The sequence below is a fragment of the Oryctolagus cuniculus genome, chromosome X, assembly GCF_051225735.1.
Source record: "Oryctolagus cuniculus isolate XC-2025 breed Fujian yellow rabbit chromosome X, ASM5122573v1, whole genome shotgun sequence".
In the NCBI taxonomy this organism is placed as follows: Eukaryota; Metazoa; Chordata; class Mammalia; order Lagomorpha; family Leporidae; genus Oryctolagus; species Oryctolagus cuniculus.
In genome coordinates, this window is record NC_142888.1 from 77443760 (window position 1) to 77471325 (window position 27566).

General features: G+C 40.0%; 1 long non-coding RNA gene across 7 annotated transcripts in view; it reads left to right on the forward strand.

Annotated features, from left to right (window-relative positions):
* Positions 1-27566, forward strand: part of LOC127484884 (uncharacterized) — a 250294-nt gene that overhangs the window by 8994 nt on the left and 213734 nt on the right. For all 7 annotated transcript variants that reach the window (XR_016227716.1, XR_011385376.2, XR_016227714.1 and 4 more), the window contains exon 2: positions 35-206. This is a non-coding gene — a long non-coding RNA (uncharacterized LOC127484884). The remainder of the gene's footprint in view (positions 1-34; positions 207-27566) is intronic.

A 27566-nucleotide genomic window follows, 5' to 3' on the forward strand; every position in this document is an offset into this window, starting at 1 on the left:
CTTCTCAATCTATTTATTTATTTACACTTGACAGGCAAAGAGAATGAAAGAGAGACAGAGATGCGCAGAAGTCTTCCATCTTCTGATTTACTCCCCAAGAGCCTGTAAGACAGGGCAGGTCCAGCCCAAAGCCAGGAGGTGGGACCTCAATCCAAATCTTCCTTGTGGGTGCAAGAACTTGAGCTATCACCGGATGCCTTCCCAGGGTGAGTACTAGCAGAAAGCTGGACTGGAAGCAGATGGAACTCAAACCCAGCCACTAAGGTATGGCAGGTGGGCCTCCTAAGTGGCATCTTAACTGCTGTGCCAAATGCCCACCCCTTGCTAATTTTTAATATCACACAACTGACAGTTGCTATCTACTCTTTTTGCTTTTTCACCTTTCAAATTTGACTCCAATAATAATGGCAAAATTCTACACGGTGAGGAGGGAGATAAAATGACAACTATTACAACTACCCCTTATTCAGCTGCTTGTAGTAGCAGGTCCACTTTTATTGAATGCTAATAACTTTACTATGAATGGAAGCATTATTGTTCCCATTTTTAGATGAGAAAACTAAGGCCTATGGCATAGTAACTATTTTTTTTAAAAGATTTATTTCTTTGAAAGAGTTACACAGAGAGAGAAGGAGAGGCAGAGAGTGAGAGAGGTCTTCCCTCTGCTGGCTCACTCCCCAACTGGCCATAACTGCTGGAGCTGTGCCGATCCGAAGCCAGGAGCTTCTTCCCGGTCTCTCATGTGGGTGCATGGGCCCAGGGACTTAGGCCATCTTCTACTGCTTTCCCAGGCCATAGCAGAGAGCTAGATCGGATGAGGAGCAGCTGGGACTCGAACCAGCGCCCATATGGGATGCTGGCACTGCAGGCGGCAGCTTTACTCGCTATGCCACAGCGCCGGCCCCATAAGTAACTTTTACCAAGGTCATTTTGCTGCTCATGCAGGAGCTGGAGTGTGTGTACATGTGTGTATGTGTATGTTGGGGAGGGGATAGTTTTGGGGGAATGACTCCATCTCAAGTCTGACTCTACAGCCTGTGATTAGAACCATAGGATTTTACAGGAAAGCATTCACTGTACTTTTATACCCAGAAATAAAGTACAGGAACACTAATGATAAATTTTCCTCCTCACTTCCCTGGAAAATTAGTTAACCCACTGATGGCACGTTTCTTCGATATGCAGTCGTGATTATTACATGCTGTGGTGTGAATGTTTGTTTCCTCCTGAAGTTCACATGCTTAAACATAATCACCAAGGTGATGGTATAGATGGTAGGGGCTTTTGGAGGTGATTAGCTCATGAGGGTGAACCCCTCAGACTACAATTAGTGCCCTGATAAAAGAGGTCCCAGAGAGCTGGAGGACACACAGAAGGAACCATGTGTGGAGGAGAGAGCCCTCCAGATCTGTTGGCACTCTGCTCTTGGACTACCAGCCTCTAGAACTGTGAGAAGTACATTTTTATGGTTTAGAAATTACTCAGTCTGGGGTCACTGCTGTGGCATAGTAGACTAAGCCTCTGCCTGTGGCACCAGCTTCCCATACAGGCAACCAATTCGTGTCTGGGCTGCCCCTCTTCCCATCCAGCTCTCTGCTGTGGCCTGGGAAAGCAGTAGAAGTTGGCCCAAGTGTTTGGGCCCCTGCACCCATGTGGGAGACCCAGAAGAAGCTCCTGATTCCTGGTTTCCAATCAGCCCAGCTCTGGCCATTGTGGACATTTGGGGAGTGAACCAGCGGATGACGACCTTCCCCCACCCCTCCAACCCTACCTCTCAAATAAATAATATAGGGGCCGTTGCAGTGGCGCAGCGGGTTAACGCCCTGGCCTGAAGCACGGCATCCCATATGAGAGCCGGTTCAGGACCCGGCTGCTCCACTTCTGATCCAGCTCTCTGCTATGGCCTGGGAAAGCAGTAGAAGATGGCCCAAGTCCTTGGGCCCCTGCACCCGCGTGGGAGACCCAGAAGAAGCTCCTGGCTCCTGGCTTTGGATCAGTGCAGCTCCGGCCATTGCGGCCAATTGGGGAGTGAACCATCAGATGGAAGACCTCTCTCTCTCCTCTCTGTGTAACTCTGACTTTCAAATAAATAAATAAATAAATAAATAAATAAAAAATATATATAAGAAATTACCCAGTCTAAGGTATTTTATTATAGCAGTACAAACAGACTAAGACATTCTACTCATAGCTCATCTACTGTTAGCTGTGTATAATGGCATGTGTTTATTTGCTGTTTCCTTACTACCACATGGCAGTGTCATGTAATAGTAATGTCACAGTAATAGTAATATCATGTCATAGTGGATTCATGTGATAGCAATTTAAACTAAAGGTAGCAACATAGAACTCTACTTTATATTTTTCCTATGTCCAGGAATAATTATATAGATGTTTCAGTACTGCAAAGGCTAGAAGTAAGGCTGTTTTATCTTCAGTCTATATTCTGCAGGATATTAACATTTAGGATAATTTCAGTGAAAGGTTTAGTTAAACCTGTTGGTTGTTAGAAACCCAAAGATTGTGGTTATTCTGTAGGCACAATATAGAAAGAGTCTTGATTTATCAAAATTTCTAGCTAATAAACTATTATAACTCAATTTGTCCTACATAGTGATTCTGAGTAATGATTACTTAAATAATTATAGAGGGATATTTTAAGAAAATTAAATATGTATTCTAAAATGTTTATAGGGAAAACATCACAAAGCATATGGCTGACATTTCCCTTAATTTTATTTAATATAGGGACTCTCCTAAAGCATCAGATTTATTTAATATATGGTCTCCTAAAACATCAAATTGAAAAAGTAAAATCATTTGATAAAGGGATAGTATTTTTGTATGATAAGAAATGTTATAGACCATCCCACTCATTTTACAGATTGGTAAAACTGAGACCCCACAGGAGCAAAATGATTTGCCCTAAACTTTTCATTCTTTCAAAGTTCTTTTATAAAGTTACTTAAGTAGTTGGCAGTTTAAAGATTATACTTTTTTCTCTGTATGTTTTAATTTTATGTTTAAAATTTGTTCACTTTTTAAATTTGAAGGACAAGAGAGACAGAAATTTCCCATTGCTGGTTTACTCTCTAAATGCTCACAACAGCCAGAGCTGACCCAGGCCGAAGCCAGGAGCCTGCAGCTCAGTCTGAGTCTTCCATGTGGGTGGCAGAGATCCAAACATTAGAGCCATCATCTGCTGTCTCCCAAGGTGTAATAGCAGGAAGCTGGTTTGGAAGCAGAGGAGTCAGTTTTCTAACCAGGCACTCTGATACGGGATGTAGGATTCCCAGTCAGATCCCATATGCACCAAATGTCCATCTCTGTATTTCAGTTTTAAGTGTGGCTTTTCAAATATGCTAGATGGTTATGCTTTCCAGAGACATTGCCATAACTCATGGCGTATAGTTGTGTGGAGTCCCTTCCAGCCATCAGTTTCCTGGAGAAGTGAAGTCAGCGATAGAGTATTGGCTGAGGTCAAATGCAGTTCGGGTGTAAGTGGGTATCCAAAGGCTTGCACCTGCAGAGTTAAGATTCAGGCCAAAACTGACCAAGGCGAACAACCCTTCAAGCAAAGAAGTGCAAAATCTAAGCTTTAGGGATCTAATCCAAGATGAAGACTTGACAAGGGAGTATATTAAATCTGAATGGCATCTCAACAGAGAGAGGGAGGATTAGTTTCAAGACAGTGCCTTTGAAATATCACACAATGCAAAAGGTCCTTTATTTGGACTGCTCTTTGAATCTGCTCTCATTAATGACTCTAATTGTAGAAGATGCAAAATTCACTGCATTATTCCTTGGGAGGTCAGAATAAAATATTCACTTCATTAGTAACAACTCAGTGCCTGCAAAGAGGTCTGTTAGGTCATTCTGTCACATGATTGAAAGGCCTTATTTGTTTTGCTTCCTTAATTCTCCTTTCTCCGTTGCCTTATCTTTGAATATTTAGATCTTGGGGCATTGCTTGCATCCCACATCAGAGTGCAGGTTCGAGTCCAAGCTGTTCTGCTTCCAAGCAGACTTCCTGCTGATATGCCCAGTAGGAGGGCAGCAGAAGATGGACCAAGTACTTGGGCCCCTGCCACCCACGTGGGTGACCTGGATGCAGTTCCTGGCTCCTGGCTTGGGCCTGGCCCAGACCTGACTGTTATGGCCATTTGAGGGGTGAACCAGTAAATGGGTGATCTCTCTCTCCCCCTCTCCCCCCTCCCCCCCCTCCCTCCCTTCCTCCCTTCATCCCTTCATCCTTCCCTCCCTCACTCTCCCCCCCTCCCTCTCTCCATCTCTCCCTTTTTTTCCTCTCCTTCACTCTCAACCTCCCTCCCTCTCCCCCTCAGTCACTCTGCCTTTCAAATAAATAGATATTTTTTTAAAAAAAGAATATAAAAGATCTTTTCTCATCTGTAAAGGGAGAATGAAACCCTTTCTCTTCTTCAAGTCTGAGAAATAAGTTCCAGCCTTATTTTCCTTTCTGACTTTTTTTTTTAATTCTGATTGAAGTAGGTACTGCTCACTAAAAAACAGTGGCTTAGGGGCAGGCATTCAGCCTAGCAGGTAAGGTGCCCATGTGTAACGTCAGAGTACCTGGATTTGATTCTTGGCTCTAGCTCCTGATTCTAGCTTCTTGTTCATGAAGACAGACTCTAGGAGGCACCAGTAATCACTCAAGGGATTGGGTCTCTGTCACCCATGTAGGAGACCTGGATTGAGTTCCTAGCTCCTGGGTTTGGCCCAGCCTAGTCCTGGGTGTTGAGCATTTGAAGTTTAACAGTGGATGGGAGCACTCTTTCTCTGTCTCTAAAGTAAAATAATTTTTAAAGGTTTATTTATTTGAAAGGCAGAGTTACAGAGAAGCAGAGGCAGAGAGAGAGAGAGAGAGAGAGAGAGAGAGAGAGAGAGAGAAAGAGAAATAAAGGTCTTCCATCCTCTGGTTCACTCCCCAAATGGCCACAAGGGCCAGAGCTGGGCTGATCCTAAACCAGGAGCCAGGAGTTTCTTCCAGGTCTCTCACATGGGTGCAGGGGCCCAAGGACTTGGGCCATCTTCTACTGCTTTCCTGGGCCACAGCAGAGAGCTGGATCAGAAGTGGTACAGCCAGGACTCGAACTGGCAGCCATATGGGATGCCAGCACTGCAGGCAGCAGATTTATCCACTTATGCCCCAAGTAAAATAATTTTTAATTTAAAAAATTAAGTAATGGATTATTGTAATTTTCAATTTCTAATGAGCAGAAAACCAACCAAGGAGAGAATAGACAACAACAGATAGCAAAGGGTTAGCAGTATTTACTTTAAATATAACTGTGGATACCAGCATTTCTTAGGTCCCAGCACCATGATGATGTATTGAAGCCCCAAGATGTACAAAATGAACATGCATGATGAGAAATAGTTGTCCAGGATTCTTCCTTCTTTCAAATTTATCTTGCAATATATGTCTTATTAACATAAAATAAAATATAAAATATGTGGTAGTATATTTTACCATAAATGATTCAGAACATTAAAGTCTTTCCTGTGACTTATTTTCCATTTAGAATTAAATACACATTTTTAAAAAAATGAATCAGTGCCTTCATTATTTATTTCAACCCATTTGTGTGTGTATGTGTGTATGTGTGTGTGTGTGTAGGAAAGAAAATCCTCTGATGGTTTAGAACAGCTCAGTTTCCAAAAGTGCAGGTCAAAAAATTGGGCTAATTGAATGCTTATCAGTAGTACTATATTTTTTTCCAAAATGTCATAAGACATTTTATAAATGATTGGAAATACAAATTTCATTTCTAAAAGGGAAATTGATATATAATCACAACAATGTGTATGAAAATGTAAATTATTATGTAAATTTAAGGAATGCATAACTTAGTAGTGTTTTCAATTATTGTAAAATTCTATAGCTAATTTCTGTTTTCAGTTACTTCTATTAAAAACCATTAAATCAATTGTAAAGCTTTGATACTCCATGGTAGCTAAATATTTGCTTAAATATTAACATCTACAAAATTAAAACCAATATATTCAATCTCAATACAGGATCACTAAGATAGGTCATTTCAATTACTGTCCAGAAGGCTTACTAGAAATCTCATGAAGTAACTCTGGGTTTGTACTACTTAACAACTCAATCTTTATTGCAAAACATTTGCTTTTATTTTGTAACACTAACTTGCCACATTTATTGATCATTTATTGTGATTTAGTTTTATAAATAATGAATTTTCAAGTTATGTGTTGATTTTGGCAGTATGTTTTGGAATATAAAATGACCTAAATACAATATAGTTGTACAACAAAAAAGCTGCCATTTTCATTTTTGTGTTCTCCATATTTGCTTCAGACAGCTGTTCCCTTATCATTGGTTAGGTCCTGGTATATTGTCTGGAAAGCTAGCTGATAAATATTTATGATTCATGATGTTTTAAAGTAATTGCAAGTAAAAAATGGTTGCACTGAGAGTCATTTTTAATTCCTTTTTGTTTTTATTTCCCATAAGTTTATGGGGTCATAAGTTTCTATAAACTTTAAAAAGTTATTGTACTTGTTCCAGAATCTTCTTGGAAAGGCACACACTCAAAAAAGGAATTATTTCTCCTTTTCTAAAAGCAAATGTGAATGATCAGATATGTAAGCCTTAACATGCAAATTACTGAAATATTCCACAGATTTTTCTGCTGTCACTTCTCACCCCCTCAACCCTCACATCTGTTTGCATATTCTAGTGAAACAAGATATCCAATCATATCCCCAGTGTGCCTGTGTACCTTTATAACCCAGTGTTGGGAGGTGAAAGGGAAAACTTGTGTGTTCAGAAGGCCAGCGCTTGATTTGACTGTGTGTTTCTTACTGTGTGGCTTTGAGAAAGTCACTTTGTCTCTGTATTCCCTGGTGCCCTCATGTGAAAATTCAGAGCATTTGCACTTCAGTGTAGTGGTAGGTATATAGCATGTGCTAAGCAAATGGTTATTGAAGGAAGAATCAAATATGACATATATGAAGCACTTTATATAGTACCTGGCACATGGTGTCAGTAAATACTCCCTCCTATCATTTGCCCTCTGTGAGGCCTGCCTGCACACTCCCTGTTAATTTAGCAAATCCCTAACCTTCCTTCAAGTCTCTCACCAAATGGCATCTCTTTGGAGATGACTTCTCCAGCCCCCCTGGGGAAAGTTAATGCTTCATCTCTTCATCCTCATGACATGTTATCCATTGTTGCTAAGCACCGTGTTGTCATTGCCCTTGTTGACTTGTCTATCTCCCTAACAAAACTGCAGTGAACCCTCTAATGGCAGTGACCCTATCTTACCGGTCTTTGTAGTTTCGAAGTCCCAGGGACATAATAGAGCAAATAAAAACTTGGTAAAAGACGAAGACATTGTTATCCGCTACAACTTTTACTAGAATGTAGGATTTGGTGGAATTCTTAAGTTTCCTCAATAGACCATGGAATTGTTAAGGTTAGGTCTCCTTTCCTGTATTTGCAGCACCAACACAGTCCTTGGCTGTTAAGTGGCTGTTGAATTAATGTAGGAAAAAAAATCTGACTTTAGGGATCTTTTACCCATTTTTTTTTCATTATTTGAGGAACCTTCCTCGCCCTACTTTGCAGGATCCTTATAATATCTGCCTTTCCATGTATGCTCTCAGTTTCTGTTTTCTTTTGCTAAGTATCTTATGTGGTGTTAGCTAGTTCTTTGCCATCCCTCCCAATCAATGCCTTAATTGACTATAAAGAGCATAGTATACACTGGTTACCTCATGTGTAGGTAGGTTGGCATATCTAACCCTGGGCTGAGATGTGGCAAATTAGATATAGTGCATCAACTTGTGAAATCCCTCAGTTTTGAACCTGTCCTTTGCATATAGAGAATTAAACTCACCAAGTCTGATTTCTTTCTTTGAGTTTGGAACTGCTCAAGTAGTGACCTCCTGTGGAACAGGGAGAAAATCTTGGCTCTGCTTCCCTTCTATATTAGCTGAAATGACCCTCACTTTGTTTTTAAATGCCTTGCAACCAAGAAGTGCCCATTTTCTTTGCTGATTTTAATATGAAGAAATTTGAGTTCTACTTTGGGTATTCAGCTAGCATGTAGTGTACTAGAATTATCTCTATCCCACCAGTCTAACAAGCATTATTTAAACAAAATTGATGTTGACGCCTACTAGGATTCTGGTATTTTCTTAGGCAAATTTGGTCTTTGGTGGAGTGGGCCAGTATGTGTCATCTTTTTTTTCAGTTTTTTGATTATCAGAATTAACCCCCACTGAACCATCGAAACTTCAAGGCAGGAAAAAAGACATTTTGCATATGATTACAATTTTAAAATCTTATAAGAAAGCCTTTTCTGTTTAAGAAAAAAGGACACACTCATAAATATTAATGGTGTTATATTGATCAGTTGGTATGCCAGTTGGTACAAGGAGAATTGCCTTGGTAAGAGTCCTAAGCTCGAATAAAATTAGACTAAAGACTGTTAGTAAAAGTTTCCTTTTCCTTTATTCTGATACGTGTTTTATCTGCCTTCAGACATCTGTTCCAGAGACTGTTGTCTTTTTGCTATATCCCCCTCTTTCAATCAGGAGACAGATGAGCAGTTGTCTTGAGAATATAAGGTCACTGGCATTCCATAAATGGATTCCAGTGCCTGCTGCAGAAACAAGTGGTGAGTGTTCTCTGTCACTTGCAAACTATAAATTAATTAAGTTGACCACTTTTCCTTTTTGATGTTATGTTTTCAGAGAAACTTTTGAAATAAGTTTTATTGCATTTTCTGATTATAAAAGTAGCATATGGTCATTGTAGCACAGAAAAATACCAAGAGGAGAATCAAAATCTCAACACCCAGAGCTAACAGCTGTTAGCATTTTGATGTATTTATTTACAGTTTTTAAATGTACATTTGTATAAAAATATTTTTTAAAAACTAGGATCATATTGTATATAAAATGTTTTTACCTTTTTCAATGTGTCCTTACATTTGAAAATTTTTAAGTGTCATTAAGTACTTGAAAACACATTTAAAATTTATTATATAACTTTGTTATGTGGATATACCATTGGTGGTTTATTTAAAACATATTTTGTTGGACATTTAGTTTGATTCTAATTTTTCCATCTTCAAAATATTTCTGTATTTAATTCTTTGTCTGAATATCTGATTATTTCATTATCTAGAAAGTAGCAGAAAGTAACTTACTAAGTCTCGGTGTGTGATTTTTTTTCCTCAAAAAGGTTAATGATAAAAATTTTTAAATTAAAGAAATTTTTAATTAATATGGAATACTTTGTACATTTTTTGGGATACCATGCAATATTTCAAAACATGTATATAGCATACACTGATCAAATCAGGCAATTTTCAATTGCTTTAAACAAAAGTTTGGTGGCAGATGTTTAGCCTAGTGGCAAAAATGCTGGTCAAGATACCCAAATCTGGGGCCAGCGCCATGGCTCACTTAGCTAATCCTCCGCTTGCGGCACCAGCACTCCGGGTTCTAGTCCTGGTCGGGCGCCGGATTCTGTCCCAGTTGCTCCTCTTCCAGTCCAGCTCTCTGCTGTGGCCCAGGAGTGCAGTGGAGGATGGCCCAGGTCCTTGGGCCCTGCACCCGCATGGGAGACCAGGAGGAAGTACCCAGCTCCTGGCTTCGGATCGGCACAGCACCTGCCATGGCGGTCATTAGGGGAGCGAACCAGCGGAAGGAAGACCTTTCTGTCTCTGTCTCACTGTCTATAACTCTCTCTTTGTCTCTCTCTCACTGTCTAACTCTGCCTGGCAAAAAAAAAAAAAAAAAAATTAATTCATTAATAAAAAAAAAAAAAAGATACCCAGATTTGGGAGTACCTGTGTTGCATTCTCTTCTCTACTTCCTGACTCCAGCTTCCTGCTGATTTAGACCCTTGGAGTTAGAAGTGATAACTCAAATAATTGAGTTTCTGCGCCCCCCCCATGGGAGAACTGGATTGTGTTGGGTTTGTGGGCATTTGGGGAATGAGCCAATGGTTGGGAGCTTGCTAGTGCTCCCTTTTCCCCCCTCCCTTCCCTCTCAAATAAATATCTAAAATAAAAAAAAGTTTGTAACAATCACCCACCTACCAGCAGTGGTTGAGCATACCTGTGCATTTTACTGAACTCTCTTCCAATTAATCTTTTTAAAGTCCTTACTTTTAAAAAAAAAAAGATTTATTTTCTTTATTTGAAAGGCCTATTTACAGAGACAGAAAGAAAGTGAGCAAGCGAGCACTTCCATCTGCTTGCTCATTCCCCAAATGGCTGCAATAGCCAAGGCTTGGTCAGGCTGAACCAGGAGCCTGGAACTCCATCCAGGCCTCACACACGAGTGGCAGGGGCCCAAGTACTTGGGCCATCCTCCACTACCTTCCCAGGTGCATTAGCAGGGAGCTGGATTGGAAGTATAGCAGCCAGGACTCTAATGGGTGCTCATATGGGATGCTGATATCATGGGTGACAGCTTAATGTACGATATAACCCACTATGCTATAATACCAACCCCTAAAGTTCTTAATTTTATGGGCAAAAATATTTATATCACTGGTGTTTCAAAATGTTAAACATTTAAAAATATTTGTTAAGTTCTTGAACTTGTATCATGTGTCTTTCTCCTTATTCTACACTCATTTCCCTTTTTGACTTTAGTTTTTTATTTTGCAAATCAGTCTTCCCTTTTTAATGTTTGCTGCAAATATTTTCCTAGTTTGTGGCTTGTCTTTAGGTTTTCTTGTTTAGTAATGGCTTTTGGGCTTTAGTTTTTTCCATTCTTGTGTAGTCCAAATCTATTGATTTTTCCATGTGTGATTTGTTCCATTGCTTATATGCTTGAAATTCCATTGTTATTCAGTAGAGCTTTGGTCTTGCAGTTTTAATTAGTCAGGCTTGTAATTTTTAAGGCAATAGATTTGTTCTACACAACTGCAAATATAGCTATAGCTGCACTTTGTTCATTTTAAATACTTTATAGACAGATTTGGAAGTGTTGGTTATAAAAGTAGTGCCAGCTGTAATTCCTTTTAAACAGGAACGTGTGTGGAAAGAGCAATTGTTGAGTCTTGAAAAAGGACTTGAAATGTTGACATATTATTGCAGTGAACAACTGTGTTGATTGAATGTTCCACATTATTCCTCTCACATTGTGTCAGAGTCCTATAACTCAAGGCAATAGAATATTCAATCTGAAGAATCCCCTAGCATTTTAACTTTGAGGATTGATCTACTGTAGCCTTATTACAAAATAGCTAAACCAGAATTTCTCAAAGGGTAGTCTTTGGACTCCCTGTATCATTATCACCTGGATTACTTAGGAAAATGTGATTTCCTCAGGCAGGTGTCGTGGCTGCAGGTTAAGCTTGGTGGAGGCTATATACCATATCTGACTGCATGGGCTCTGGTCCTGCCTCCTTTCCAATCCAGCTTTCTGTCCCTGCCAACCATGTGGGAGAACTGGATGGAATTCCAGGTTCCTGGCTTTGGCCTGGACTGGCATTGGCTATTGAGGGCTTTGGAGTAGTGAACTCTCTGGAGGGGAAAAAAATCTTCTGCACCAAGAAGCCATTTCTGTGGAACTCAAAGCTGTGTACTACAAATGATTCTCTAGGGCCCAGACTTTTTTTTTTTTTTAACTTTGATCATTAACTTTTTCTTTTACCTGTCTGATTAGGCTTAATGAGATTGCTAAGTTAATGAAATGTAATGGCTGATTAAATCCATCAACTAAAAAAAAAAAAAAGAAATACATGTACCCAATATGAGGGAGTCTTCAAAAAGTTCATGGGAAATATGTTTTATGCATGGATTTCAACATTTTTTTCCACCAAAACAAATTTATCTTTTAATTCCATTCTCCCCAAACTTAGTTTGAAGAAGCCCCATACAAGATTGTAGGGACTCAGTGAGATAACCAAGGGAGCACTGCTCTGTTCACTTCATTGGCTTCGTTGTTGTGATGAATAGAATCAAAGGAAGTGCTTGTGGCAGTTAGTGTCTGGAAAATGTAGTACCAGGTACCAGTGACTCAGTGTTGATAAGAGTAGAGTTCAGGTCAAGAAATGCAGTCCCTGGGAAGACTTTAAGTAACAGAGAAAAAAAGGGAGGGACAATGAGGCCCTTCAATTGAAGGGCTATTCATGTCAGAAAGAAAATAAGTTATGGACAGACCTATCTTGGAGAAAGAACAAAGCTGTGAGACTCTTTCAGGGAGGTCTTGGTCAATAGTTACCAAGTTGCTCCCCCCAAATTCCCATGAGGATTGGGTAGATGTATGAGGGAAGGGTGTACCTGTGAGGGATGACTAAGTAAAACTTGTTCCTAGAATTAGAAGATTTTTTTAAGGTATGATTTTTCATTTATGCCAAATCCTTAAGAAGCTGTGATGTGGCGTTTTTAAATTAAATTACACTTGAAAGGCAGACAGACAGACAGACAAAGATCTCCCATCCCTAGGTTCACTCTGCATATACCCCCCACAGCCAGGGCTAGGCCAGACTGAAGCCAGGAGACAGGAACTCGATCTGGGTCTACCACATGGGTGGCAGGAACCCAATTACTTGGCCCATTGTCCGCTACCTCCCAGGGTACATATTAGCGGGGAAACTAGAATCAGAAGCAGAGCTAGGACCCAAACCCAGACACTCTGATATGACACACAGGCATCCCAAGCAGTATTTTCACCATTATGTCAGATGTGTGTCCTTGAAATTAGAAGATTGAGAGATGTAAATGTTTGCATGGAGAGTTGATGGAATCTGAATATGTAATTTTTCTGTTATTACAACCTCAAGACATATGCCTTCTGAACCATGTAATTTTTCCTTTTGAGCTCCCTCCTCTATAGGGTTACAATCTCCTTTATTTATTGCACAATTACTATATTGAAGTATCATCAAATGTCAGGGTGTAACAAATGGACTATATAGCATATACAAAGGTTTTTGAAGTAGTTTGCTGTAAGCTCTTATTAAGTGTAGTGAAAAGAGCATGGGCTTCGAGTCTGTCAAGAAATACTCAAATTATTCTTGAATTTGAACTCCCTCTTAGTTTCTTACTGTGTGATTTGAATATGATGTATTTGAACCACTGTTTTTAGAAATTTGGAAACTGGGGATAAAGTTTTTTGCTAGAGGTGTGGGCATTGTGGCATGGCAGGTTAGGCTGTGCTTGCAATGCCTCAATCCCATATTGGAGTGCCTGATTTGAGTCCTGGCTGTTCCACTTCCAATCCAGCTTCCTGCCAATGCATCTGAGGAGGCAGCACATGGTTCAAGTGCTTGGGTCCCTGCCACCAATGTGGGAGACTCCAATGGAGTTCTAGGCTCATGGCTTTGGACTGGCCCAACCCCAGCTATTGTAGGCATTTGGGAGCAAACCAGTGGATGGAAGGTCTCTCTCTGTCTCTCCCTTTCCTTCTGTTGCTTTACTTTTCAAATAAATAAATCTTTTAAAAAAATTCTCTAGGATACATTTACATTCATGGTCAATACTCATTTCTTGCCTCTATAACTTAATTTAACCTCTCCATTTACCCACAGGTGCCAAAGAAGTCTTTCTGGTTGCTGAATGTTACCCACAAGTGTTACTTGTACTACTTAGACTTTGTCTGTAGGATGTTAAATGAAACCTCTGGGGGACCATTGTCATGGATTTTGACTGGGCACCTGCACTGGGACCAACAGAGTAAACTGATAGTAGTTTAACATTTTAATTATTTATTTGAGAGGCAGAGACAGAAAGGGGGAGCAGCCTCCCTTCTACTGGTTCACTCCCCAAATGCTCACAACAGCCAGGGCTGGGACAGGCCAAAGTCAGGAGCTCAGAACTCCATCTGGGTCTCCCATGTGGGTGGCAGAAACCCAAGTATCTGGGCCAACATCCACTACCTCCTAGGATGCAGATTAGTAGGAAGCTGGAAAAGGGAGTAGGGCTGGGACTAGAACCCAGACACTCTGATATACCAAACATGTAATCAGAGTAACTGAGCTTTGATTGGTTATAGGAAGTCATATAGCCAACTGACTAAGCTATAACCAATTGATTCCAATTCTTTTTATACCCAGATAGGCCTGGATAACAGGACTCTCAAAGTTTTTTATTTTGTGGTAAGGGAAGAGAAGGCGTTCATTTTGGAGATATTTGCTTGGAAGTCCCAGACGTCTGAGCATGCCTCTGATCATGCTCTAGTCAGCACAAAATAAAAACTGAGCACACAATCATTCATTCATTCAACATTTATCACGAACACATGCTGTCCAATGTGAAGTTCTGCATGAGCAGATCAACATCAGTGAACTAAGGTTCCTGCCCTCATGGAGTTTATGCTTAAACAGGAAATGAGGCGCACAGAGAGATAAGGATGGTACACAGCACGAGGGAGCAAATGGCTGTGTGTGCTACAAATGAACTGGGATGCGTCTTCCTAGAAGGGGGAGGGTCCTCCAGGCTCAAAACCTCATGTACTTGGTTTCATTCAGGGACTAACCAAATGATATATGTCAGTTTCATGAAGCCAGCCTTGGCAACAAGATTTAAAAATATTTCAACTCACTCTAAGGAAGAAATGCGATTCAATTGTCTCAACAATGAGCACAGTGTCATTGGATGAGGGCAGCCTGTGGCACTAAAAAGCCTTGACAATGGCAGTGTTCCATCTCGAAAGCCTTCTTTCTTTTCCTCAGGTTGTGGAAATAAAACAGTCCTTAAAAAGAGTAAAGTGGAGAATTTCCAATTTTGTCCTTTAATAAATGGTTGTTGGCATTGAATAGAATGAAAATAATGATAGGTCTCTTGCCACCAAGGCATAATGACCCTTGTGGCCTTTCCCCGGGCTCTGTACCCTGTACTTTCGATGGTAAACAGCAATTTGAGTGGTGATATTGAAATAGATGTTAACCCTTGGTTGCTCGGTGTGCATGAAGCAGATATAGAGCCTGCATTGTGCTCTCTCTGTACCAGCACTCACAGGCAAGTGGGTTTCCTGAATTTTCCCCTCCCCTAAGCTCACTGCCACAGAAAGTCTGGTATTAATACATACAGCACCCTGGTTGAGAAGGCAGAGGATCCATGGAGAGCTAGAAAATTTACAGATGTTATCAGTTCCTTTTCCATAATACTGATACTGCATTGAAACTTAGGATCTAAATTCTGTAAATAAAATGATGTCCATCCTAAAACCTTTAGAAAAGTAATGGAACACTAGGTTTCAGTTTGTTTTCTAAAGTCAAGGAAAATATAGATTTTTTTTCCCTCCACATATGCGAAAACTCTTTGTTCCTTAAAGAATGTTAAATCAGAAAAGCTGACTGTAGGGGGCAGGCTTTTGGTGTGCTGGGTAAACCACTGGTTGGCATGCCCACATCCCATATTGTAGTGCCACATTTGTGATGGTGTAACACCTTATTAGAATTGCCAGACTTAGCAAATAAGCCTACAGGTTGCCCAGTTAAATTTGATTTTAAAATAAGCAACAAATAGTGTTTTAGTATAAGTATGCTGCCTGCAATCTTATGCCCTCTTACCCTTATAGAGCATTGCTCAATTATATAATATTCTAGTGGGCTGGTTAATTTTTAAGAGGCAGGTGTGCCTTAAGTCTCTGAGTGTCCATCTTTTCCCATTCCTGTGTATCCCCTGGGTATACAAGATTTTTTTAAATGACTGGAAAAACATCTTTTGTGAAGACCATTCATTTCTTTTTTAATAAAAAGATTTATTTCATTTGAAAGAATGGCTAGGACTGGGCCAGACTGAAGCCAGGAGCCTGAAATTCCTTCCTGGTCTCCCACGTGGGTGGCAGGGGCCCAAGTGACCCAGGCTGTCTTCAGTGGAACAGCTGGGGCCCACACTGGCGCTCATGTGGGATGCCGGCATTGCAAGTGGTAGCTTAACGTGCAGCACCACAACGTTGGCCCCAACCATTCATTTCTGAAATGAATTATTTTAAAGCCCTGTACTTCCATGCAAAAAATAGTGAATTAAAAAGCCCAGTTTTGGTCCCTTTTTGTGCTCTTCCAATTTCTCTTCTCTTGTTGAGCTAGGTTGAACCAGTCAGATAAGTGCCTCAGCTCTCTGCTGTTCTTACTATGATGTCTGAGCCAGAAAAGGGGTGGGGGGGTAAAGGTAGGGGCGAGAGGAAGTCTACGGAACTGAGAAAAGTAGAAATATTTTAAATAAGAATTTGGAGAGCACCCAAAATGAATATGTAGAGCTCCCGGTGGAATCTTCCTATAATTGAAGAATGTCACTTCTCCAGATAGACCTGTTCCAGTCATTTCCGTGAACATTCAATTCGTGCTTCCATCAGAGTTCAAAAGTCTAGGAAAAGTTGATGATTCTGCATTTAGGTCTTGCCAATTTTAACTGGAGAAATGTATCTTCCTATTAGAATATCCTTCTGTTTGCTTTCCTGATCACTTCATTACTCCTTATCTCAAAAGGAGATGTGTTCTCATCACTCAGGCTATCACTGAAGGCAGATGCTAAGTATGGCAAATAATGTAAATACATGTGAGTAGCATAGGCTGTTCCCTAAACTTATAACAAATTTGGGAGGGTAATCAAATTATGTAAACAAAAACTTGTAAGAAATTTGATGGATGTTCAGTAGTTGCTGTATTATGTCACAAGAAGTCCTTTTTATGAACCTTTGAGACAACTTGTCCTTAAGGTTTTAACTGTATTATTACAAACATCTGTGGTAAGGGAACAACCTGAAAGATAATACTGTATTTTAAAAATTATTGCTTCTCAAATATTTCTCATAAATTCCCAAACCTTTTAATTTAGAAAATATGATTTGTGCACTCACTTGGCGGTATAATCGCCAATGTTTTCAAAACTCATTATAAGTTAACAGTAATCAAAACCAGATGCTACTAATATAAATATGTAAATCAATGGGAAAGAATAGAGAGTTCAGAAAGAGACTGGCATGTGTACAAATAATTTTCAACAATGTATCAAATGTGATTCAATGGAGAAAACATACCCTTTTCTACAAATTGTGCTGGAACAATTACATATCCCCATGAAAAAATATTAATGTGAGTCCGTACCTCATGCATATGAAAATTAACTCAAAGTAGATTGTAGATCTAAGTATAAAACTTAAAAATATAAAAATTCTAGAAGAAAAAGTTTACATCCTTAAGTTGGCAAAGAATTCTTGCATATAACACCAAAAGTATAATATATAAAAATACAAAACTTCTAAAATAGATTTCACCAAAACTTTAGAATTCTGCTTTTTAAAAGATACTGTTGTTGGAAGGTCATGGGTATAGCATCGCTTGAGACACCTACGTACCATATCACAGTGCCACTTCAATTCCTGGCTCCTCTACTTTATAGCCCAGCTTCCTTCTAAGGCAACCTGGGAGGCAGCAGTTGATGGCTCAAGTGCTTGGGCCCTTGCCACCCATGTGGGAGACCCAAATGGAGTTCTAGGGTCTTGGATTTAGCCTGGCTCAGCCCTGACTGTTGAAGGCATTTAGGAACTGAAGCAGCAGATGAAAGATCCTTATATTTCTCTGTGTATGTGAGTGTGTGAGTGTGTGTGTCACTTGCCTTTCAAGTAGATAAAAGTAAGGATATAAATTTTAAAAAACAAAAGATACTGTTAAATAAATGCAAAGACAGCCTCACACTGAGTGAAAGTGTTTGCATATAAATGATAAAAATTTGTTTGTAAAATATGTAAAAAAAATCTCATAACTAAGAAAGCAGACCTATTTAAATAGGGACAAGTTCTGGTTATGAATAGGCATTCACTAAAAAAAATACTGTGTATGAGTGACATATAGACACCCAAAAAATGTTCATCATTAGTTATCCAAGAAATGAAAATAGAAACCACAGTAAGATACTACTACACATCTATTAGAACAACTAATGAGGTGTTTTTTTTTTTAAGATTTTTTTGAAAGGCAGAGTTAGAGAGGAAGAGACAGAGATTTTCCACCTGTTAGTTCACTCCCCAAATGGCCACAACAGCCAGGGCTGGGCCAGGCCAAAGCCAGGATATTCATCTGGTCTCCCACATGGATGCAGGGGCCAAGTATGTGGGCCATCTTTTGCTTTCCCAGGCACATTAGCAGGGAGCTGGATTGGAGGTGGAGTAGCCTGGACTAGAACTGGTGCCCACATGGATGCCGGCATTGCAGGCAGCTGCTTTACTCACTAAGCTGACAAGCTGGGCCCCATACAAAGTGTTAACAAGGATGCCTAGAAACTGGAGCCCTCACTCACTGCTTTCAGGAATGTAGAATAGTGAAAACAGTATGGCATCTTCTTGAAATGTTACATACACACATGCTTTATGAAAAGCCTTTCAATTCCTAAGTAATTATTTCAAGAAAGGTAAAAGCATATGTCCATACAAAGATTTGAACAAAATGTTCATAGCATCTTTATTTGTAAAATCGTACTAAATTGGAAACATTCTGAATATCCATCAACAGGTAAAAGGATGCACAATTGAGATATAGCTATACAATGAAATACTACTCAATACTTAAAATAAAGTGAACTTTTGACACATGTAACAACTTGGGTGAATCTCTAATTATGCTGAGTGAAATTGGCCGCAGAAAAACAGTTTAGACTGTATGAGGCCAAACATGAAATACTAAGATAGGAAAACTAATTTAAAGTAACCTACAGCTGATCAGTGGTTGCTGGGGATGTGAGAGGCAGGGATTGGATGTTAGGAAAGATTTCGTAAAAGCACAGAGGAGCTTGTAAGTGGAGATGAATTTGTTCACTACTTGACTGTGGTGATGATTTTGTGTGTATATACGTATGTCAGAACTTCTGAAATTATACAATTGAAATGTATGTAGTTTGTTGAAGGTCAAATTGTAACCTAATAAAGGTGTTAAAAATTAAATATATCAGGGGTTGATGTTTAGGCTAGTGGTTAAGATGCCCACATCCCATCTCAGACTGCCTGGATTTGATACTGGGCTCTGGCTCCTGATTCTAGCTTCTGGCTGATGCAGTGATGGCTTGAGTAACTGGTTCTTGCCACCTACATGGGAGACATAGATTGAGTTTATTGCTACTTGTTTAGGCCAAGCCCCACCCAGCCCTAGTTCTAGGGCATTTGAGGAGTGACCCAGTGAATGAGAGCCCCTTTTCTCTGTTTCTCTGCCTCTCAGAATAACGTAAGTGTCAGCTTATAATATTTTCTCTGAAATGCTTTCATACTGAATGCCAGTCTTACTGGCATTCATATGTTAATGTGGAGGCAAATGACAGCTTCCCCTGAGTAAATACATTGTATTTCCCTAAATTTTATTGGTTGTTGGTTTATCTTAACGAAGAATAGAATAGACCCAATAGCTATTCTAAAATACCTTGAGGGCAAGGCCAAGAAAATGGTGTTATCAAAGAAAATTGATTTCGCTTCACTGGCAAAAGAGGTCAGATATTGTTTGAAATAATAAATGGAGAGAGATACATGTTCATTGGTTGGAAGACTCAGTGTGGCTTGATGTCAATTCTCCCCAGTAGTGTAGAGTAACTAGGAAAGAGAGAGGTACCTATTAGGAGCTCAATGATTTGTTGTTATTGATGTTCAAATCAGAAAGTTCTAAAAAAACAGAAATCATTGTATATGTTTGGTAGTAACCAATTAAAACTTGTGAAGTTCTTGAAGTCAAAAGTCTGCTGGACTGTCAAACTGGAGACTTAACTGTGCATCAGCGTTGTCAGCAGTTAGTTTCAGGACATTGGACAAGGCACTTCACCTCCCTGGGCTTGGCTTTTCTTATTTCAGACACTGACTGGTTAATAGATGGTCACTCCTGTCCCACTTCTAGTACTTATTATTTAAGATATTTAGAGAGTCTAACATCAAGTTTATTATCACCTAAGATACAGCTTCATTGTGCAACTTAGCATTGAAGAACAGAGCAAAATGATTCATAAGTTCAGGCAAGAGGGTTTTTTATTTTCTGACAGATCCAGAAATGCCTCAATTACCAATTGGCATTATATAAATCTGTCTGTGATGTGTTAATATAAACAATTAAATCTCTAGAATTTTCTACTTTCTCAAATTAGCTGATTAAGAGTGATGAAAGAATTAGTTTATGGCCTTCTGATTTATTTATTTTCATCTACTTGAAAGAGCTACAGAGAGAGAGAACTTCCATCTGCAGGATCGCTCCCCAAAGTCCTGCAACAGCCGGGACTTGGCTAAAGCCGGAAGCTTGTAACTCCATCCAGGTCTCCCACTTGGATAGCAGGGGCACAAACACTTGAGCTGTCATCTGCTGCATCACAAGATGCGTTGGCAGGAAGCTAGATCAGAAGCAGAGGTGGCAGCACTTTATCCAGTGATCCAATTATAGAGGGAGATGGAGAGAGAGAGAGACATAGATACATAGGTATCTTCCATCCACTGGTTCACTCCCCTAATGACCACAACAGCTGAGGCTGGGCTAGCCTGAAGCCAGGAGTCAGAAGTTTCTTGCAGATCTCCCATGTAGGTGCAGGGACCCAAGCACTTGGTCCATCTTCCACTGCCTTCCCAGTCACATTTTTAGGGAGCTGGATTGGAAGTGGAGCAGCCAGGTCTCAAACCAGTGCCCATAAGGGATGCCAGTTTCACAGGCAGTGGCTTAACCTGTTATGTGGCAAGTGGTGGGTTAACCCACTACTTCATAGTTAAGGCTCCCAAGTGACACCTTCAACCTGCTGTGCTATAACACCTGTCCTGGTCGTTGTCATCATTTTCTTTTTCCCCAAAGAAACCTTTAATTTAAGGAATACAAACTTCATGCATTTCATAAGTACAACTTTAGGAATATAATGATTCTTCCCACCATACCCACATTCCCACCCTTCGCCCTCCTCCCTCTCCTATTCCCAACCCCATTCTCCACTAAAATCCATTTTCAATTAATTTTATACACAGAACACCAACTCTATACTAAATAAAGAGTTCAACAATGTGCACACACACAAAAAAAGGCAAATTGTTCCTCAACAGTCAAGACAAGGGCTGTTCAAAGTCATTGCATCTTGAAGTTAATTTCATTTTTTAGAAACTTAATTAACTTTAAAGAAGCATCCAAGAATGATACATCTTTTGGGAGCATTTAAACATAATTATAATACAACTCTTTGAGGACAGAGGTCCAGCATGGGAAGTTAGTGCACAGTGACTCCTGTTGTTAATTTAACAATTAACACTCTTCTGTATGACATCAGTGATCACTCAAGGCTCTTGACATGAGTTGCCTAGGCTATGGAGGACTTTTGAATCCATAAACTCCATCAGTATTTAGACAAAGCCATAAGCAAAGTGGAAATGCTCTCCTCCCTTCAGAGAAAAGTACCTCCTTCTTTGATGACCACTTCTTTCCACTGGGTTCTCATGTAGGACATTTTTTTTGCCACAGTGTCTCGGCTTTCCATGGCTGAAATGTTTTCATGGGCTTTTTAGCCAGACCTGCATGCCTTAAGGGCTGATTCTGAGGTCAGAGTGCTACTTAAAGTGATTGTCATTCTATGAGTCTGATGTGTGGACTACTTCACATCTTGGAGCATTCACCCCTTTTAAGTCCTTGAGAACAAGTTTTATCATTAATAAAGAAGCACCTAAGAAAACTAGCAGTGGAGTTGGACATTTCCTCAACAGTTAAGACAAGGGCTGTTCAAGTCATTGCTTCTCAAATCATCAGTTTCACTTGTACAGATTGCCTTTTATGTGCTCTATTAGTTAGGTGCTATATTAGCTATCACAGGTCAGAGAGAACATATGCCCTGTAGTATGTCTTGAAATTTGGTATTGTGATGCCTCCGGCTTTGTTTTTGTTGTATAAGATTGCTTTGCCTATTCAGAGTCTCCTGTGTTTCCATGTGAATTTCAGCATCCTTTTTTTCTATCTATAAGAAGAATGTCCTTGGTATTTTCACTGATATAGCATTGAACCTGTAAATTGCTTTGGAAGTATGGACATTTTACTGATATTGATTCTTCCAATCCATGAACATGGAAGATTTTTCTATTTTTTATCTTCTTCTATTTCTTTCTTTAATGTTTTGTAATTCTCATCTTTGACATCCTCGGTTATGTTTATTCCAAGGTACTTGATTGTTTTTGTAGCTATTGTGAATGCAATTGATCCTAGAAGTTCTTTCTCAGCCATGGCATTGCCTGTGTATACAAAGGCTGTTGATTTTTGTGTGTTGATTTTATATCCTGCTACTTTACTAAATTCTTCTTTGAGTGCCAATAGTCTCTTAGTGGAGTCTTTTGGATCCTCTTTATATAGAATCATGTCATGTGCAAATAGGAATAGTTTGACTTTCTCCTTCCCAATTTTTATCTTTTTTGATTTTTCTTTCTTGCCTAATGGCTCTGGCTAAAACTTCCAGTACTATATTGAATATCAATGGTGAGAGTGGGCATCCTTGTCTGGTTCTGGATCTCAGTAGAAATGCTTTCAACTTTTCCCCATTCAGTTTGACGCTGGCCATGGGTTTTTCATAGAAGGCCTTGATTGTGTTGAGGAATGTTCCTTCTATACCCAGTTTGCTTAGTTTTCATCATGAAAGGGTGTTGTATTTTATCAAATGCTTTCTGCACATCTATGGAGGTAATCATATGATTTTTGTTCTTCAGTTTGTTAATGTGATGTATCACATTAATTGATTTACACATCCCTGCATCCCAGGATAAATCCCACTTGGTCCAGGTGAATGATCTTTCTGTTGTTAAAGCTTTCCATGACATTTTTTTATTTGTTCTATTGAATTCTTCATTTCCAAAGATTTCATTTTGATTTCTCTTTAAGATATCAATTCTGTGGGAGAAATTTTCTTTCATTTCATGTATGGATTTCATTAGTTCATGCATTGCTTCTGATTACTTCTAAGTAATCCTATGATCAGTTTTTTGAATTCCATTTCTGGCATTTCTTCAATTTTTTCATCTTCACAACCTTGTATTGAAGTGTTGTATTTTGGTGGCATCATGTTGTCTTCCTTATTCTTGTTTCTTGAATTAGTGCATTAATGTTTGGCATTTGTGGAGATACTCACTGGTTTCTTTGTTGTTTTTTGACTGTGGCACCTTTTATCTTTGGACTATTCCTCTGTGGATTAGTGGAGTATCTACCTTTTCAGTGAATACCTAGAGGTGTGTGGTAGGTGTGTCCAGGGAGCTCTGTTCAGTGCTCTAGGGTGAAGGGAGTCTTATTAAGGTGACACCCAGTTGGGTGTGGTAAATCTCTCTCTCTCTCTCTCTCTCTCTCTCTCTCTCTCTCTTATCAGAGGGGATAAAATAACTCCAGATATGGCTCTGCTCTGTTGGCATATACTCAGCTCACGCCCTCTTCTCAAAGCAGACTAGTGCCTGGGCGCTAGCCCCAGTGGGTGTGGGTATGATATTCATCCACACAGCCACAAGGACCATACAAATGATCTGTGCAGTCCTTGGTGTAAGCAAAAGATTCCCCAGCAATGTCCCTCACCAGGTAACCAGAGAGCTCTGAGTGTGTGGAACCTCCCACAGTGACTGCCCAAAGTCCCAGCCACACCCTGAGTCCTCCTATGCAGCCTCATTGTTTTCACAGCCACTCATGGTCACAAGAACCCAGCCTCCTGTCCATTCTCCCTGCCAGACTCAGGAGTCTGCGCTGGGCTGGTTGCTGGGCTCGGACACTAGCTGGTGCAGCTCTTACGTATGTCCAAAATGGTGCCCACTCTCTATGGGCTTGTTACAGGATGCCATTGCAGGGTGATAGGGGAGAGAGAAACATGCCCCACATTTTTTTTCTCCTCTAGTTTGGCAGGTACACTGTCCCCCCACAGGGATCCAAGCCGGATTCCTTCCAGGCTCTTCCTGTAGCTTTATCACCAGTGGCTTTGGGGGTGCTACAATCTGGTCTTACCTCACTCCAAAGCTTGTGTGGAGGCTCTTAGTTGCTGGGGTCCTGATTTGTGGGTGTCCATACCCTCCATGTAGATTCAGTGTGTCCATATAATTTGTGTGGAGTTTCCTCTTCCCTGAGACTGTACTTTCTCCACTTTTTAAAAACTATCTTCTCCTAGACTAGAGCAGTAAGCTCCCTCCCTACTCTACCATCTTAATCCAATCTGCCCTGGTCTTCTGATTTAAACATTCAAGGCCTTGACAAGGCAGACTGCAAACTGGTAACCACAATGTCTTTAAAGTAACTTTTAAGAAAGAAAGAAAATATTGCCAGCTTTCTTCTTCTTCTTCTTTTTATTTAATGAATACATTTTTACATAGATACAACTTTAGGAATATAGTTGTTCTTTTCCCCATACCTCCACCCTCCCCACTCCCATCCCACCTCCCATTCCCTCTCCCATCTCCTCCTTCATTATGGATCATTTTTACTATGACTTTATATGCAGAGGACCAACTCTATGCTAATCACAGATTTCAACAAATTGCCCCCACACCCACACACAACATATAGAGTACAGTTTGGGGAGAGAATTGGCAGTTGATTCTCATATTACAATTCAATAGGGACAGAGGTCCTGCCTGGGGAGCAAGTGCACAGTGACTACTGTTGTTCCTTTAACAATTAACACTCTTTTTTTATGATCATCTGAGGCTTTTGTCATGGGCTACCAAGGCTATGGAAACCTTTTGTGACCATAGACTCCGTCAGTATTTGGACACAGCCATAAGCAAAGTGGATGTTCTCTTCTCCCTTCAGAGAAGCGTGTATCCTTCTTTGATGACACTTTCTTTTCTCTGAGATCTCACAGAGATCCTCCTTGTAGGAAGCTTTCTTCTTAAAAAACAAAAAAGATTTGAGTCTTGTGTTTGAGGTAAAGCCGCTGCCTGTTACTCTGGCATCCCTTATGTGTGCTGGTTCAAGTCCCAGCTGCTCCACTTCTCATCCAGCTCCCTGTTAACATGCCTGGGAATGCAGCGGAGGATGGTCCAAGTGTTTGGGCCCCCACATTCATGTGGGAGACCCAGATGATGCTCCTGGCTTCGGCTTGGCCCCTCCCCGGCTATTGTGACCGCCTGGGTAGTGAATCAGCAGATGGAAAATCTCTCTCTCTGTCTCTCCCTCTCTGTAACTCTGACTTTCAAATAAATAATCAAAGGCAGAATCACAGAGAAAGAGGTTTTTCCATCCACTGGTTCACTCCCCAGATGGCCCCAACAGCCAGGGTTGGGCCATGCTGAAGCTACGAGTTTCTTCTGGGACTCCCACGTGGGTGCAGAGGCCCAAGCACTTAGGCCATCCTCCACTGCTTTTCCCAGGCCATTAGCAAGGAGCTGGATGGAAAGTGTAGCAGCCGGGACTCCAACTGGCACCCATATGGGATGCTGGAGTTTCAGGTGGCAGCTTAACTCACTTTGCCACATGCTAGACCTGCCAGCTTTATTCTTATGCTAAACATCTGAGGCCCTGTTTAGAGGACACATACAATTCTATATCCAACCAAGTGGATTACCATGTTGTCAGTGCACATGCCTTAGCAGCAGTGTTATTTTTATTTACCTATAATCGTTTCTGAAGCACCTTGAGATGTTAAACTCTAAAATCATTATTAACTACTTGTTTGAGTATTTATATTTTTTCAAAGTAAGAAAAAGTAATATGCACCATTTGGTGAATCTCAGAAGTGATTTGCTACACAATTATCCTACGTGTTCTTTTATTCTCATTCACTCATATCAGTTAATTTAATCTATCTACTTATATCCATGATAATGTTTTGTTTGTATTTAGCTTGTGATGACTGTGAAATGATTTTATAGTCATACACAGATAGGGAGATTGATAATTGATCTGGTTCTGACAGATCAGAACCTTTTAAGCAGTTAAAATTTCAAGAAGTATGAGATAGTGCTTCAATTGCATGTTTTCAATGAGTTAGTGAGTTTATATATTTCATTAAAGTTGATAGCCTTGAATCTGTCAAGGTCTCTTCAGAGTTTTTCAGTGGGTAACAAACATCATTATATATATATTCTTGCCTACAATTTCTGCAGTGGCAAATCTGAAGTATGGTTAATGTTGCTTTTGCATTCCAATTTGATAATGAACCTTAACCTTGTACCATTTCATTCCATTAAAAGAGAAAAAAAAACCACAAATGGCTCATAAAGTAATCTGAGTGATGGAAAAAGTACAGTTCCCAGCATGAAATGAAAATATCTTTCACCAAGGATGGGTAGAATTATAGAAGTCCTCCATCTGTGGCTGCTTTTTATAGTTGAAGATCTTACTTAAATAAAATTCCCCTTGTGTCTGTTGGCGTATCTCTGACCAGTAAGGTTTTACTGTCTGAAATATGGTTATATTCACAACCTTGGTAGTCACAAAGAGGTCCCCACATATTCTTAAGTCTTAAAAAAATGTTTATTTCATCTACTTAAAAGGCAGTGTTCCAGCACAGTGAGAAAGATGGGGAGGGGGAGGGTGACATCTCCCATCTGTGGGTTCTCTCCCCAAATGCCAGGGCTGGGCCATGCTGAAACCAGTAGCCAGGAATTCCATCCAGGGCTTCTCTCTTGTGGGTAGCAGGGGCTCAAGCACTCCAGTCATCATCTGCTGTTTCCCAGGGTACACAGCAGCAGGAAGTTGGGTAGGAACTCCAGTGGGAACTCCCCCCCCCCCAAAAAAAACCCACTATGGGCTATGGACCTCCCAAGTGATGTCACAAAACCTACCCCTTTCAACTTTGGAGGGAACGAGTATTGTATTATGCCTACTTTAAGTTTTACTTACTTTAAGTCACATAGATTTCTTTATACATTTACCATATAAACTTTTAGATTTTCCCTTCAAATAAAAACATTTCTGAAACATATGTTCTCTGATGTCAAGATGATCCAGGGGATCCTAACAAATAAAGCCGCCTGGCATGAAATAAGAATGCAACTAAGTGCTAAAACCAGCTGCACTACACAATTACTCTATAGGATTGGAAACATCCACTCACTTTTCTAGTCAGTTCTTGTGAAGGCTAAGTACATGAATGACCCTTTTAAAAGGTAAAGCATTAGGCAAATGTGAGCTATTTTCTCTATGCCACCCAAATGAATGTTGCAGGTTTGCTATTTTCTGAGAGAGGAGCCATGAACCTATATAATGGAAATACACATAAGTAATAGAGGTGAGCTTTGTGGTTGCTTATTAGGTTGAAGTTGTTTAAAATACATTTTCACATACAATGCCTAAAAATCGAAGCAGTCAACTTCATAGTAATGATAAAAGCACCAGTCATTCAACACTTACTGTATATCTTGCCTAGCCCTGAGTAATTTCCCCACTTTATCTAGCTCAATTGTTGAAGCCATCCTGGGAGGTGAATGTTGCTACCACATTATAGAGAGGAAGATGATAAATCCAGGATTGCAGGTTGAGGAAATCTGACCCTTCTCTTAGCCATTATTATACTTTTAATACCTTCCAACACTTTAGAAAGTGTGTGTATCAATTTTTTATTTCTAGTGGAGCATTATTCAGAATAAGTGCAAGATACATACTCCAGAGTCACTTACGGAAACCACAGATTCCATATAGTCTCGTGATCCATGGAATA